The sequence below is a fragment of the Equus asinus genome, chromosome 6 (genome assembly GCF_041296235.1).
Source record: "Equus asinus isolate D_3611 breed Donkey chromosome 6, EquAss-T2T_v2, whole genome shotgun sequence".
In the NCBI taxonomy this organism is placed as follows: Eukaryota; Metazoa; Chordata; class Mammalia; order Perissodactyla; family Equidae; genus Equus; species Equus asinus.
The window spans coordinates 45,571,217-45,586,118 of record NC_091795.1 but is presented as its reverse complement, the minus strand read 5'-3'; the positions used below and the strand labels follow the sequence as shown (position 1 = coordinate 45,586,118).

At 43.1% G+C, this 14,902-nt stretch overlaps 1 long non-coding RNA gene across 1 annotated transcript; it reads left to right on the top strand.

Annotated features, from left to right (window-relative positions):
• The first annotated feature begins 1,112 nt into the window (after positions 1–1,112).
• On the top strand, positions 1,113–9,812 carry LOC106828344 (uncharacterized). Its single transcript, XR_001397364.3, has 4 exons — positions 1,113–1,304; positions 2,843–2,876; positions 3,206–3,320; positions 9,432–9,812. It is a non-coding gene; the product is annotated as an uncharacterized lncRNA (long non-coding RNA).
• Positions 9,813–14,902: the final 5,090 nt, after the last annotated feature.

Below are 14,902 nucleotides of genomic sequence, written 5' to 3'. Positions count from 1 at the left end.
GTGAATGGGTCAGATCTGGGCGGCAACCCACCCCAGCTTCATGAGAGCAGCTCCCTGATCTTCTGCTCATTTTATCCCGCCGTAGGGCACAGAGGTGAAGAGCAGGTTTCTGGAGGACATCCCACAGTGTCCAGTTTGTGTCTCACCAGCTCTGACACCAGCTGCCAGGGCTCCTATCCCAGCTTCCCCTCCTCCTAGCTGTGCGACCTCACGCATGTTGGTTGACCTCTGGGCCTTGGTGCCCTTGCCTGGAAAACCAAGACAATAACACTCCTGACCTCTAGGGTTTTTACAAAGACTAAATGAGGTCATATGTTTAAAACATTTAGCTCACTTCCCGGTTTATAGTATGAGCTAAACGAATGTTAACTGTAACAATTTTGTTTGAACAAAGGATTCCATCGCACAAGAAAGGCTAAAAATATCATTGGAACTGATATCTTCAAATATCTCTAGGACTAAAGGGCTATGATTTTTCTACTGTTTCTTTCTGTATCTCCTTTATCCCTTCACTCCTTTCCTATAAAACCTCTGCAACCTGGATTGAACCAAAGTTAAACAGGAATCTTTCCTTGGCCATGGGTGGTGGGGGGTAGGGGGGAGCCACAGGCATGTCTACCAGTATTAAAGTGCCCCCAGAAATGCTGTCTGGAAGCCTGGTATCATGGGATTTTGCCTGGCCTGTTTTGAGGGTGTAACCAAACCCTCCCCCCTCCCCACCCCTCCTGTGAGAGGAATTATGATAGCCTATGCATGCTATGCTTGCGGCAAGGCCTAAATCTCTATTTACGGCTGCAGACAATAAAGCTAACGCCAAGGTAAATGCCGTCACAAAGGAAAAATCTAGGACAAGGCAGAAGCCATAGCTAAGGGCTTGCAGAATACGTATAATTTATGTCTACTCCGTGGTGCCGATTCACAAACGACCTCTCAGCTGGCAGTTACCTTCCCCGGCTTTTGCCTTCCACCTGCTTAGTGAGAAAACAGCCGTCGATGACAGGAGCCCGGGATAAATCTGTCAGTGAGACTTACAGGACAAAATCTCCTGAGAAAGGCTTCAGGAATCCAGCAAATAAATCTCTGTGTCCCAAACAGTAGCAAGGTCACCCAAGTTTATAACGTCTCCTTTTAACCCCTCTGGAATGGGCCTTATTGACTATAATTATCACCAACCTCAGATGACACTCTGAAGTGGCGGGTCTTTTGCTACCAGGAGGACTGCCCCACGCAGAAGTGCTTCTGAGATAACAGCCTCAAGAGCAGCAGGTTTTGGACAAGGGTCATGATTATCTTTCATCTGATAGGTAAGTTGGATGCTTCGAATCTTCCAGGAAGGGGATGGGCATTGAAAATAGAAGTCAGGCATTAACACAAGTTGGGAAAAGGACTTCAAGATACTTAGAGACTTAGAAGACAAGAGGGCAGCAGGGTCTCTAGCTACAAGACAACAACAGTTCCCTAGCTGTCACCCGAGCCTGCAAAAGGTCCTCCATTGGCACACTGACCAGATACTACACAATGATTCTAAAAGAGGTTTGAGGACACCCAGAGAGGCTCGACCCTGTCTTTTAGAAAGGAAATTGTCCCTTCAATTTCCTCCTTTGGAGATCATGGGCACTTACAGCAACAGCCAAGCTGCAGGAACCGTGAAAGTCAGCAGCGTGACAAGAGCTCCCCAAAAGCTACGCTGGTTAGACAAGCCAAGGAAAGAGTGGAAGACGGTGGGTATTTAAGATTCCTTACTGCAGAGGGCATGAAGTGCCAGCTTCTACACCTGACACCCAAGGTTCTACCCAACATAGCCAGCTTTCTCTTTCCAACTGAGCCATCATGACCACCCAGATGCAGCTCCAAAGTTATAGCTGCAGACCCTGAGGGGACCTTGGAGTTGGTGCAAGGGGCCACGGATTCTGATACACTGAGGCTGTCATACCCAAATCTGTCTTATGTTATATATATATGAAACTGTTAGAGTTTGTATGAAACTCATACAAAATGGATTCATTTAGAAATACTACTGAATCTTTGGTTGCTTTTGGTACTGAATGAGCAATTATTTTCCTGTAGAAGTTCTGTTTTGTTTGTTTGGTTTTTTGGCATAAAAAGCATTCTTCTTGAGAAGCAGGGACCTACTGGGCTACAAGGCCCATTTCATCAGATGTACAATCTCTTCCCTGACATCTCTCTCCCAGCTCTGTCCAACAGAAATTCAATGCAAGCCACAAATGTAGTTTTCGACTTTCTAGTAGCCACATTTTTAAAAAAGCAAATAGAAACAGGAAAATTAATTTTCATAATACACTTTCATCTAAGATAGTCAAATTATCATTTCAACATGTGATCAACATTCAAAAAATACTGAGGATTTTTACTTTTTTTTTCATATTAAGACTTCAAAACCAGGTGTGTATTTACCTTTACAGCATATCCCAATTTGGATTAGCCACAATTTAAGTGCTCAGTAATTACATACAGCTAGTGGCTACCATATTGGACAGGCAGTTCTCTTCAGTCATACTTCAAAGTCTCAGTTATTGCTTCTCCCCCTACCTTCCTGCCTTTCACACCCTCCCTTCCACACCTCTCTGACTGTCTGCAACACAGCATTCCTCATCACCTGCTGCAAGAACCATTGTATCTAGAGATCTCCAAGCCCAGAGTGGTCTCCCACCCCTCACTTCTTCTAGCATTCAAGGTCTGTGCCACACACTTGCCCCAACAATCCTACCCCAACTGGTCTCATTAGCCAGCTGCTTCATAAGTGTGGATAGTGTCTCCCCAAGAAGTCTGTAGCCTATTTGTGGATAGTAAATGTGCCTTTTATCTTTTTTCTTCTCCACAGCACCAAGCAGAGTACAGAACACATAGTAGGCTCCGTAAGTACTTGCTCAATTGAATCCATTTCATTTTCTTAGTTGCTCTGGTCTATGTTACTGGAAAAGTAAGACCTTTATTTGCTGATGAAGACAACATGGCAATAAAAGAGCGAAGAGATGTGATATTTTTCCTCCAGAGGCCAATTTTCTTACTTCTGGATGCAGGGACTTTGTCATCAAGAATATGTCAAGACTTTCCACGGCCTTATTTTATACTACTTTGGGCCTCTCATCAGCACTCACAAACTCCAAATATGTACAACCCGTATATTTTCGAAATACTTTCCAATGTATGCTTCCTTATGCCTCATACCCCTTCTCCATTTTAGCTTCATTGAAATAAAGAAGACAGGGACCATTTTTGAGAAAAAGGAGAAGATGGCAAGGAAAAACTCTCTCTTTCCCCTAGGAGCTCTGAAGAAGAAAGGGCATGGAGAGAGGAAGGTAGGTAGTCCTACGTGCATGTGTCAGACTCTGAATAGAGAGCCACAGAGCCTTGCAGGAGGCTCGGGTAGCCCACAGGCTGTGTGGTAGATGGCCTGGTACAGGAGCCCTTTGGAGGACTTAAGAGGGACTCAGAGTGATCTGCAGAAGCAGGGAGAGTCGAAAGGAGGCCAGTCAACAGGGAGAGGCCCCTGGACAGGATCAAGCTATGAAACATACCACAAATTCATCAGCTGCAGAACGCCCCAAGGAAGCAGCCAGCTAAACTAGATCTTAGTGGACACCAGTCAGCATTCACTCAAGGAGAATCATGGGGAGACCCCTTCTTCCAGAAGCTATGAAGACCTTTCTCCTTTTCTCTGACACCATCTTCAGAGAAGACAGAGGTGTAGGGAGGAATCTGAATAATAACTAAAAGATAATTTACCCCGCAGGACTAAGTTTTGAACCAGCCTACAAATACAACACCTGTACTTTTTCTGCACAGCTCAGTGTAGTATGAGTAGTCCTGTGACTCTGATATATATGAAGTCATTCAATAGATAAAGCTGAGAAGACAAGAAAGTATGGGGTGTATATGGTGTGGTTGTAGGAAGTGAATGACTTTCAGACAATGTTCAAATTCTCTGAAGAACTTGTAGTCACAAAATTCACTTTAATGCAACAGCATTGACCTTGAGCAAAATTCTTCCTAAACATCTAGCTCAAAACAGCATTCACTGAGCACTTGTGCTAGCTACTGCAGACACTCTATTAAATAAAACTCGCTTGCAAGGCACTTACACATCAGCACCATCTTCCCTTCCAATGCCAGAGTCTACCTATGGAAATCTGCTTTCAAGAAGCTTCCAGTGTTTGTCATGTATACCTTAGTGTAAATTAAGTGAATGTGTTATCTCACCATAATTTGTGATTTGTTTGTTTGTTGTAGTGGTTGTTGTTTACTGTCATTTCCGACTATAAAAGTAAAGCTTTGATCTCTGCTGGAGTGACTTTCAGGCATTAGTAAACACCTAGGGAGCTTTATACGTTTTCATATGAAGAGGTCTTCCTCCTTGAAATCCATTCAACAAATATTGAGTAAGTACTGGCTCTGTTCCAGACCCAGAGTTAAATGCTGGAAAGACACAGTTTCTTTTCTAACATCTCCACTTATAAGTCCCATAAGCATCTCAAATTGAATATATCTTAAGAAGAGTATGTGATTCCCACCCACCTGAACCTGATCGTCCACAGTTTTTTCTGTCACAGTAAATAGTAGAACCATGTACGCAATGTGCTCAAATTAGAAACCCTGGCATAATCCAATTGCTCCTGTTTCCTGACGCTGTCCCTGAGAAACACACTCTAACGCATGGACACGGACACACATCCACACATGTGCCGTAAAATTAACTTAACAGGAGGCCATTAGATGAGGTGGTTCTAACGCTGTGGCAGCCAACATAAGCAACCCAAAGCCTAAGCCTATAGATGCCCCAAGGTTATGAAATGGAAACCTAAGGACAACCAGTCACAAACAGCTGACCGGGCTTTAAGCTATAGCGAATCAATGATCTCCTTGCTTTGCTTCCACCTTCCATAAAAAGCCTCTCCAAGAACTCCTGTCAGTGGAGCGCTCCTAAACACTTCCAGTTTGGCGCTGCCTGATTGAAATCGATTTTGGCTCAAACTCTTAAAACTTGTAATATGCCTCAGTTTACCTTTTAACTGTACACACACATACGTGTCCATGGAATCATTCTCTTGGTCCTGCCTCCAAATCAGATCTTGAATCTGCAGGGGAAGAAAAATAATTTTACCTCTACCCTTATGACTTCTTGCTGAAATGCCCTGTAAAGAAAGATTAACAACAGGGGACCAGCCACGTGGCCCAGTGATTAAAATTCCATGCACTTCCACCAAACTCATATCATTTAGATGGCCTGAGTTCACTGGTTCAGATCCTAGGTGTGGACCTACCCCACTTGTCAGCCATGCTGTGGAAGAGTCCCACATATAAAGAAGAGGAAGATTGGCACAGAGGTTAGCTCAGGGCTAATCTTCTTCAAGCAAAAAAAGAGGCAGATTAGCAATGGATGTTAGCTCAGGGTGACTCTTCCTCACCAAAAAAAAATTAACAACAGACAAAGTTTATTATAATATTATATATGATATATATTATAGTATATATAATAAATATTATAATAAACAAGTTTAACATGTATAGAAGGGAGATATCAAGGAAAAATGAGTAAACTCCCCAAGATGACCCAAGCCACCACCTTAAATACCATCTTCAGCTAAAGACAAAAGAAAGAAAGATGTTGAGGGTGGGGGGGGGTGGCAAAGACACGGGAGGTTACCAGGAAAAGCACAGTAAACAAGGGTATGGTTGTCATGCAGGTTTAAGCAGTCGCCTTCTCCATTCATAAGAGTTTCTTGTGATTGAGAGTCATCCTTCTCTTCCTGGTACAGAGAGGGAGACACCCTTGTGAATGGAGATTTCCTGTGTTGACGTAAATTGCCCTTAGAGAAGGATAACTTCTACTTGGTTTTCAGAACTTCTCCTGTGTCTGCTGTTTCTCAAAAATAATCAGTTCAAGATAATCTTTATGCCAAAGAGGTGTATTTGGGGTGGCATATTCTACTAGCCTTCCCGACTGCCCTCTCCTCTTCATGCCCATTGCCTCTGCCCTCTCTCAAGTGGACACTCAGATCTGACGTCTTCTGCTTTCTTGCTCCCCGCTCTCTCTCGCCTCTCAGCTCTCAGATCTCAGTCAGATCGCCTCACTCTCCTGCTTCAACTCTTATTGGCTTCCCAGGATACCTGGTGTAATATCCCAACTCCGTCCCCATCCTCCAAGGTTCTGTGTCATCTACCCTGCTTCTCTCCCCGTGGGATCTACCCTCCCCACCTCCCCAGCCTCACTTCTAATCTCTTTCCCCACCCACTACCTGCTCCACTCATGAGAGTCTCAGGCAGTTCTCAGAATGGGCCACATTCTTTCTACCTCTGGTCCTTTGCACTTGCTGTTCCTTCTGCTTAGAATTTGCTCTGCCTATCCAATGACTGCTCCTTCCTCTCCTACAGGTCTCAGTTTAAATATCATCTCCTCACAAACACCTTCCCTGATCAGCCTAGCTGAAGTTACACCTCAATTTTAACTGTCACAGCATTCTGTTTATTTTCTTTAAAGCAAAACCATGGGTTGTGAATAGCTGATTTATTTATTGGCAGCATAACATAATAGTTATGACTCTGAAGGCAGATTTTCTGGATTCAGATTCTGGCTCTGCCACCCTCAAGCTGTGTGGCCTTGGAAAAGTTACTTAACCTCTCTGTGCCTCCATTCCCTTATCTCTAAAATGTAAAAAATGATACTACCTGCTTCACAGAGTTGTTAGAGAATTAAAAGACTCAATAAACATGAAGCACTTCAAATAGTGATTGTCTGCAAGAAGCATAAATATGTCTATTTGTTAAATAACTATAAAAATAAAATATGATGATGTCAAGAATCCTGTCTTTCTCTATTTAGCACTATCTCGCCAGAGCTTAGCCTCATGCCTAGCACAAAGAAGATAGTCCATAAATAGTCATTAAATACATAAACGAATAAAAGAATGACCAAATGACATGACTGTCCTCCAAGTATTTGTCATAAAGCCCAACAGGTTGAAAACTTTAATGTCCAAAGTAATCACCTGGGGATCTTGTTAAACTGTAGACTCTCACTCAGCTGGTCCGGGGAGAAGCTGGAGAGTCTGTATTTCCAACAAGCGCCAGGTGTTGCTGATGCTGCTGGTCCATAGTCCACACTTTGACTATCTAGCTGATTGCCGACTGACCTAGATCTAGAAATCAGCTCCTGGAAAGTGTCTGCTGGAAACAGCCTTCCCATTGCAACACATTTATCTCTTATAGATAGTCACTTCCTCATAAGGCCATCCCAGAGTTAGAACCTTTTGGAAGTATTGATGGGGTCTCAGTGGACACTGCCCATGATCTCACTCAGGTGGTGTCACCTGAGTCAATAATCAACCTACCATTACTTCTGACCACCTGGGAAGTTCTGGAAAAGGCCTCCTTATGTATTTCCCCTTTATCATCAATGGGCCATCTATATATTTCATCTGAAAAGAATCTGTTCTTTTTAGGGCTCTCTTTGGGGCCTTAAAAGGTGTAGTAAATGTGTTTCCTTTACACCAGCATTTTCAGTAATTTATTCCAGATACTCGTCTTGTATCATTTAACTCTTAAATGCTTTCAGATTTCAAATATGCTTTGTATCAGCACATACAAACTATGCATGTTGGCACTGGTATTTTAAGAACAAGAAGGTTAAGGTTTCAAAAGCAACACCCTGATTTCTTGGACATGATGAAAGTGTGATTTTTTTTTTCCCAGGGCAGAGGGTGTGTGTGGCTGGAATTACTCAGAACTGCTCACTGGTTGCCTCTCAAGGATTGCTTAAATTTAAAATACTGCCGTTGCTTCTACTGGAGTGTGAGCTCCAGAAAGGAAGTCTTACTCCTTTCCAAACTCCCAGCTAAAATAACCCCTGGGGCACTTTTGAAAGTAAGCATAATCTTCATGCAACAAGACATTTCCCAGTACCACATCTGAAGTCTGAAACCTCATTGTATATCTTCTTTAAACAATCGCAGCCTGCAACGCCTAATTATCTGCTTCCAAAAGCATTTGGTTAGGCACACAACACATCTCAGTAATGGAAATGGACTCTACTCTCCCACAGCCAGTTCATAAAAGCAATGGAGTCGTTTAAATATTGTCGATTCTCTCTCGGCAGTTCAGTCGAGTAATGTAGCAGAACTGTCTGATGGCCAAGGTAATGATCAGAAGGGATATAACAGAGAGAGACATCTACTGGCTGATATGGTAGAATTAGCTCATTGATTCAGTTGGAAGAGTTTGGCTTGAGGGTCTCATGGTAGTTGTTTCACATTCCAACGTCCCCTCCACAGCAACCCTGCAGTGCAGGCCGTGAAGGATCATGGCGTAATTGTCCAAATCCTCTTTACCTGTTCCCTGGAATCATGACTCCATTCATCACTCTAGCAAAATCTCGATCTCTTGACCACATGCACTCACAGCTTTTATTACTGAGTACCAATTATTTTAGTATTTGAGGATGCCAACTACAGCTGAAAAAAAAAAAAAAGGAAGCTGTTAGAATTCCCCACCTTAGAGATCTTTAGAACTGACAACCACGTGTGCAGCTCAACTGAGCAAGATGATGGGATTTCCATTCTCAACTTCTGTAACACCACTGTGCACTTCTTGAAGTTTGAAAACTCCAGGAAGGGCTGTAGCATCTACCACTTGCTGACATGCCATGGTCCTTATTTCATCCCAAACCAATTCCCCTCCAAAGCACTATGATTCATTAATGTTCTTATTATTATTGGTTAATGTCCATGTTAATTATTCATAATTCCCTATCAATATTCATATCCCCAGAGAACTCACTTCTATTCCTCCACACTAATCTAGAACGGAAGGAGACCGGCTAGAACGGAAGGACTATACTGAAGCTCAATGTCTGTCCTGTACAACATCATTAGGCATAAAGGGATAAACAGTGGCGCCCTCCCCCTCTGCTCCCGAGTCTCAGGGGCACGTGTTAATAGGCAGAATCCTGACATCCATCATTTTCTAAGGCAGGCAATCAGATCACCCTCCAAGAGGGAAGTTAGGTTATTTTTTTCAACAAACATATTTTAAAATGGAGGTCACTGATCTCATGGGAGAATGAGGACACAGCACACTCAGAGAGACCCTGTTACGGCACCCAGCACAGCGTCAGCAGAGTATGCTAGATATGGGTTGATAAAGATCCCAGACTTAAAGCCTGTACTTTCTGCAAGAGAATGAACAAATATTCAGACTCAATATTTAATATTGATATTGCTTGGAAGCAAGAGGCAGACATCCTTGTTCAGAAGGTGTGGGGCTCAGAGAAGTTCCCACAGTGTGTGAATTACTCCATTAAGGAGCAGCATCCGTTTCTTGCCTTTATAGATAAGGATGGGTCTCAAACTGTGCAGTGTTCTCATTACAAGATGTGTGTCACTCACTACCAATTAACCCTTTTTGCCTTCATAAAGACCCAGCTGAGATCCCTCTGAAACTGTGATATACGACATCACTGCCTCGGGACCTGTCCAACTGTCAGACAGCAGGAAGCTGCCCCACTCGTGAACATCTATTCGACTCTCCAAGTCCGGGGAGTCTACCTGGCACACAGGAGGTGTGACTCACATGTGGCTATGGCAGATCTTCTCTCTCCTCCCAAGGCTCACCAGGCAACCTTGGCCTAAAGCACAGAATGTTCTCGGTAAACATAAAGGACCCTAAAAATATTAACAGTGATTGTTATTGTTGTTATTAAATCTACAGTTTGGAGCAGTAACCACAAAATTGGTGACTTCCACAAGTCCAATTATGACCACTACAAAGTGGACAAAATAAAACTTTTCTCCTAGGAATCTTAATCTGTTTCTCCAATAGTGATTCTCAAAGGGGCATGATTTTGCACCTGGGGGAGATTTAGCAATGTCTGGAGACATGTTTGGTTGTCACAATGGGGGCTGGCAGGGGTCTTCCTGGCATCTAGTGGGTAGAGGCCAGAGATGCTGCTAAACATTCTCCAGTGTGTGGGATGGTCCCCACAACAAAGAAATATCCTACCCAAAACGTCAGTGGTGCTGAGGTTGAGAAATCCTATCCTATGGGATTATGGGAAGGAAAGAAAAGGATCTCCTCACCTCATTTTCTACCTGGAAACTCATTATCAGCTTTCTGAGTTAAAGTGGGACTGGGTGTAGCAACAGAGTCCTGCACTTGGCGATGGAAGACCGGGCACTCACCGTGGCCACTTTGCAATTGTGTGACCTCTGACAAATCAAAATTACCAAGTCCTAATTTCAAGTATTCTGTTTCTGCTGTCAAGTATATCCTAGGTTGGTATTCACAAACATGTTTACCATAACTAAAGTGACATCACAATGCATCTTCCTTGTTTGCAAGTGAAAGGGGTGCTATTAATGATTATGCTGGGACAAGAGGCATAAATCTGGACTGTCCTGGGCAAACCAGGACACCTGGCCATCCCACCAACAAGCAGAGGCAGCAGAAACAAGCAAAGAAAAACAGCGTTCTCTTGTATTTATCTGGTATCCTGTCCATTTCAGGAGACTTGCACATTCATTAGGCTGTCAGGTCATTATATCCACCCCTTTACATAGAAAGGGGTAGGATGATTATTACTCTAATTGGAGGGCAAGCAAATTGAGAAACAGACTGGGAAACCAAGCGCCCACATGCCCCTGGTCTCCTGATTTCTAGCCCAGCGCCCCTTGCTCCACAGTAGAATCCACCCACCCCCAGCAGAAGGGCAATATGAAGCAAGGAGTCAGGACCCCTGGTGGCAGATTTGTGGGTCCATGCCTATTTCCTTAATGGGTTTAAGAAGCCCGCTATGTGCATTAAGTATCGGCTGCATAAGAGAGCCTGGGACGCCATCTTAATACTAACCAGGAGAGAAGCTGGTTAGCATTAAGCGCCCAGAGGGGCCTGAGCCAGGACAGATAGCCATCTTTTCTTCATTAATGCTCAACTTCCTATAGCATCACTAGATAGCAAACCACATCCATCTTTATGGGCAATTTAGGGAGACTAAGGGAAGAAAGACACGCACGGGTAATAGAGAACATCTTCACACAGAAAACTGTTGAATGTGGTCACCCGATCCTGATCTGGTTTTCTAACCTTGCTTTCTACTTGTTGCAGAGTCTGGTCTCTTAGGCCCTGATCTAGGACAAGGGATTAGATTTTCCCTTAGCGGTTCAAGGTGACCGGAACTGATTATTCTCTTGACACTACCTCCTGGCACAGGAGTCTTAGGGCTGGCCCATATTCTGATTCCTGTGGCCACAGAAAATGGCCTCACTCCTTTGTACTAATATGGAGTTACCAGCTAAAATACAGGATGCCCAGCTAAATTTGAATTTCAGATACATGACAAATAATATTTTACTAAAAGTATATCCCAAACATTGCATGGGATATACTTATTCTAAAAAGTTACTAGTTGTTTCTCTGAAATTCAAATTTAATTGGGTGTCCTGTATTTTTATTGCTAAATATGGCAATTACGTCCTAAATTAAAGGTGCCCTGACTTCTTCCGCAAAACTGCTGTCCTCAGGCCTGGCTTCCTCTGAAACATGCTATGGTCACATGACCGCAGACCTACTGAAAATTACAGACCCCGAGTCATCCAGAGCCATGAAAAAGAGGTTGTTTGGCAAATGTGGAAACCAAAGCTGGTGGTCATTGGTGTGAAACGGGGAATTTCTACTTGCCACTTGAAGATTTTAACTAAGTACTATTGGGCTGACCTGAGACTCAGGATTTCACTTAAGAGAAAAAAATGAGCTTAATGTAGAGCCAGAATTTGCTGACTTGTGGCTAATGACCAATGGCACCTGCCGGGACAAGCCAGAAGAGGTTGAAAAAAAAATCTACAAATAAAAAGATTACAACCCTGGATCTTGCTTGGGTGAAAAATCTACAAACAGAGAAAACATGAGTGATGCATTTGGGCAGGGAGTTAACATCGTATGTGACAAATGGCAAGTTTCTGGGGAGAGTGCTATATCAACTCATAACTGAAGGATGCACTGAAGTAGAAAGGTAGAAGAGCCACCTGGGGACACTTTTAAAATTCTGCGTTATAAAACGTTGAGGCCAACTAAAGTCTTTGGATGTTTCCCCTCACATACCTTTAGCAAATAACTATTTCTCATGTCTAAGAGGACATATATATTTGTAAAAGCCTATAAAATGGCTCATCCGACTTTTCATACTTTTTCAAACACAAACAATATTTTTAAATGTTTTAGTATAATTAAATAAAAACCATATGGGGCCATTTTTTAACAAAAGTTCTGAGCTGAAAAACATAGATACTACAGGGTTGGTTGCCATGCCCCGACACTGGAATAGCAGCCTGCAATCCAATCAGGCAGAAAGGGATATCTGATGAATGGTCAGCGAGACGAATTCCCTCCTCCTCGTCATTAAATTACCCACAACTAACTTTAACAAAGGATTCTTGATCCAGCTCTCTTAAAGAACACGTGGGACCCATGCTTTATGGATTTCAAGGAACAGATTTGAGGAGCGTTCAGCGTCTTCCCTCCCCTCCCAGCTCCCCCTCTGGCAGCCTTGATCTCCTCCAGCATGGAGGGGCTGCAGATTGCCAACCCTGGCCCCACACCACAGAGGGCTTCCATCCTGCCTCTCCCAGGCCCTAGACCAGCGGAGGCAGCAGAACATGACGCACGTGAGTCCAGAGATGTGCCTGCTGCTCGCTTGTGTACATTGGAAACCACCTCTGGCCGCAGTCTTTGCTATGTCAAATTCTGAAGCTGGAACTTGATCAGCCACTTACCTGATCATATGTGAAATCGAATTATCTCCTTTTCTTTCAAATATAATCTGGATTAAAATCAATGCTAAAACATGAAACATGTCACTTAAATCGAAACAAAACAAAACCTCCACCCACTCTCTCTCTCTCTCTCCTGTTTTTAAACTCATCTTCAACAACAGTGAACAGCTGTCCTGAAACAGCAGTTTACTCTCATTATTTTATGACTGAGCCCTTTCCATCATTTAGCTGGGGAAGGTTTGTGAGCCTGTATGCATGAGAGATCCTCACAACATGGCAAGGCTCTCATAATCACCTGTGATTAATGCTAAGGACCCCCAATGGTACATCCTCTAATGATGCTCTTGGAATTATGATATCTGATCTTGGTTGTATTACATGTCAAAAGCGCTATAATGTGCCGCAGGGTTAAGGGCTCATACATCTATGCTGGTGCCTATCCAGAGAAACAATTGGTGATTTTTTTCACTCCCTACCCCAAATATTCATTCTTCCTTCTATTTGCCTCATAACGTAGAGATGAAAGAAGCAAAGAGTGTGTGTCCTTTGGAATCAATTGTAACTACAGCTATTACACAGGTCATTTGGCCCAAATTGAGGCATCCTGCCTGGTTTTTCTATGCCTTGACTTCAAGGCAACAGAAAATGGAAGGAGTGGCTCACAAGAGAGCAAAGTGCTCCAGAGGCACTTCTTGGGGGAGGTCACCAATTCATCGTGGGATATTTCAGGGCCAATTTCAGTCTATTGTTAGCACTACCAGAGATAGAAACCTCCAGCGTCACATGCTTGTTCAAAATGTCCTCAGGTTTCAGTGTGTGGATGTTTCCCACAGCAAGAGTTGGAGACTGGCAGGTTAAGCGGGGGCCTTGGCTGCATCCTCGCTTGTGTTTTTAAACAAAGTGCATCCAGTTGCAGGGCTGGTGGTCAGCACGCTCCCCATCGTTTCATTTAATACGGTGAGGCAGTACCACCAAGTTCTCCTCTCAGCTGACTCCCACAGGCCATGTAACCATGGCCAGATCAATTAAACCCTCTAACCCTCAATTTCCGCATCTTTCCAACGAGGAGGTTAAACTACTGTGATGTTAAACTTCAAGTTCTGATTCACTGGGGCTCCTGCCCCGCAAAATTGCCCAAAGAACAAACAGTATGTCTCAAGACGGATTTTTTTCTTGAAGACACAGGAAGCCATATTTTCATCAGCGCGAGTGGTCAAATATGAAACATTTCTTAAACTATTAAGCCCAACACTTCAATTAGAATCTATGGACATATCATAGCACAGAAATTACTCCAACAATGAACAGTGAAATCGTGAAGCTGAACATGACTCAACTGCTCAGACTTGGCATCTGAGCTCCAAGGAGAAAAGCTTTTATTGATAGCATGCGTGCGTGTGTGTGTGTGTATTCCCTAAACTCATCTAATAATTCAGATAGAAGGGAAGTGTGAATAATCTGAAATGACATCACTAAGAGACAGCAGAACTCCAAGTTGTACTCATGAGGAGCAGTGATAACAGAGACGCGGGTAACACAAGTGAGAGAATTTGGATGTAAGGACTGCTGGAATTAAGTAGAGGAAAAGGAAATAGGCACATCGAGGACATTAATTCACTTAATGCTCTTTGCTTTCTCTAGATGTACAATGCCCAACAGGGACCCAAGTTTTCGGAGAAAGAAAAGCAAGGATAATTAAAATTCAAAGCACTATTTTTGCTTTTGCTCTGTTTTAAGTTCTTTTCTGCAAGTTACCTCTGAATCTTATATGGCATAGACTTGATTCTGATATCATGACTTCAAAAAGTCACTCCACAGTCTGAAAATTAGCAGATCTTTTATAAAAAACTGGTTTTCCAGAGAAAATGCAAAATACCTAGTGTAGACAGATTCAGAAACCACTTGTATGGAACAGAGTTTAGTCTCTGAAATTACAATAAGGGTAAATGTGCCTAAAAGTTGGGGAAGGATGTATTATTTAGATAGCTGAATACCCTAAGCCGATGCTTTTCAAATTTTAGGGTATGAAATGGACTGAATGTTTGTGTCTCCCCCAAATTCCTATGTTGAAACTCTAATTCCAAGTCAAGACTATTTGGAGGAGGGGCCTCTGGGAGGTGATT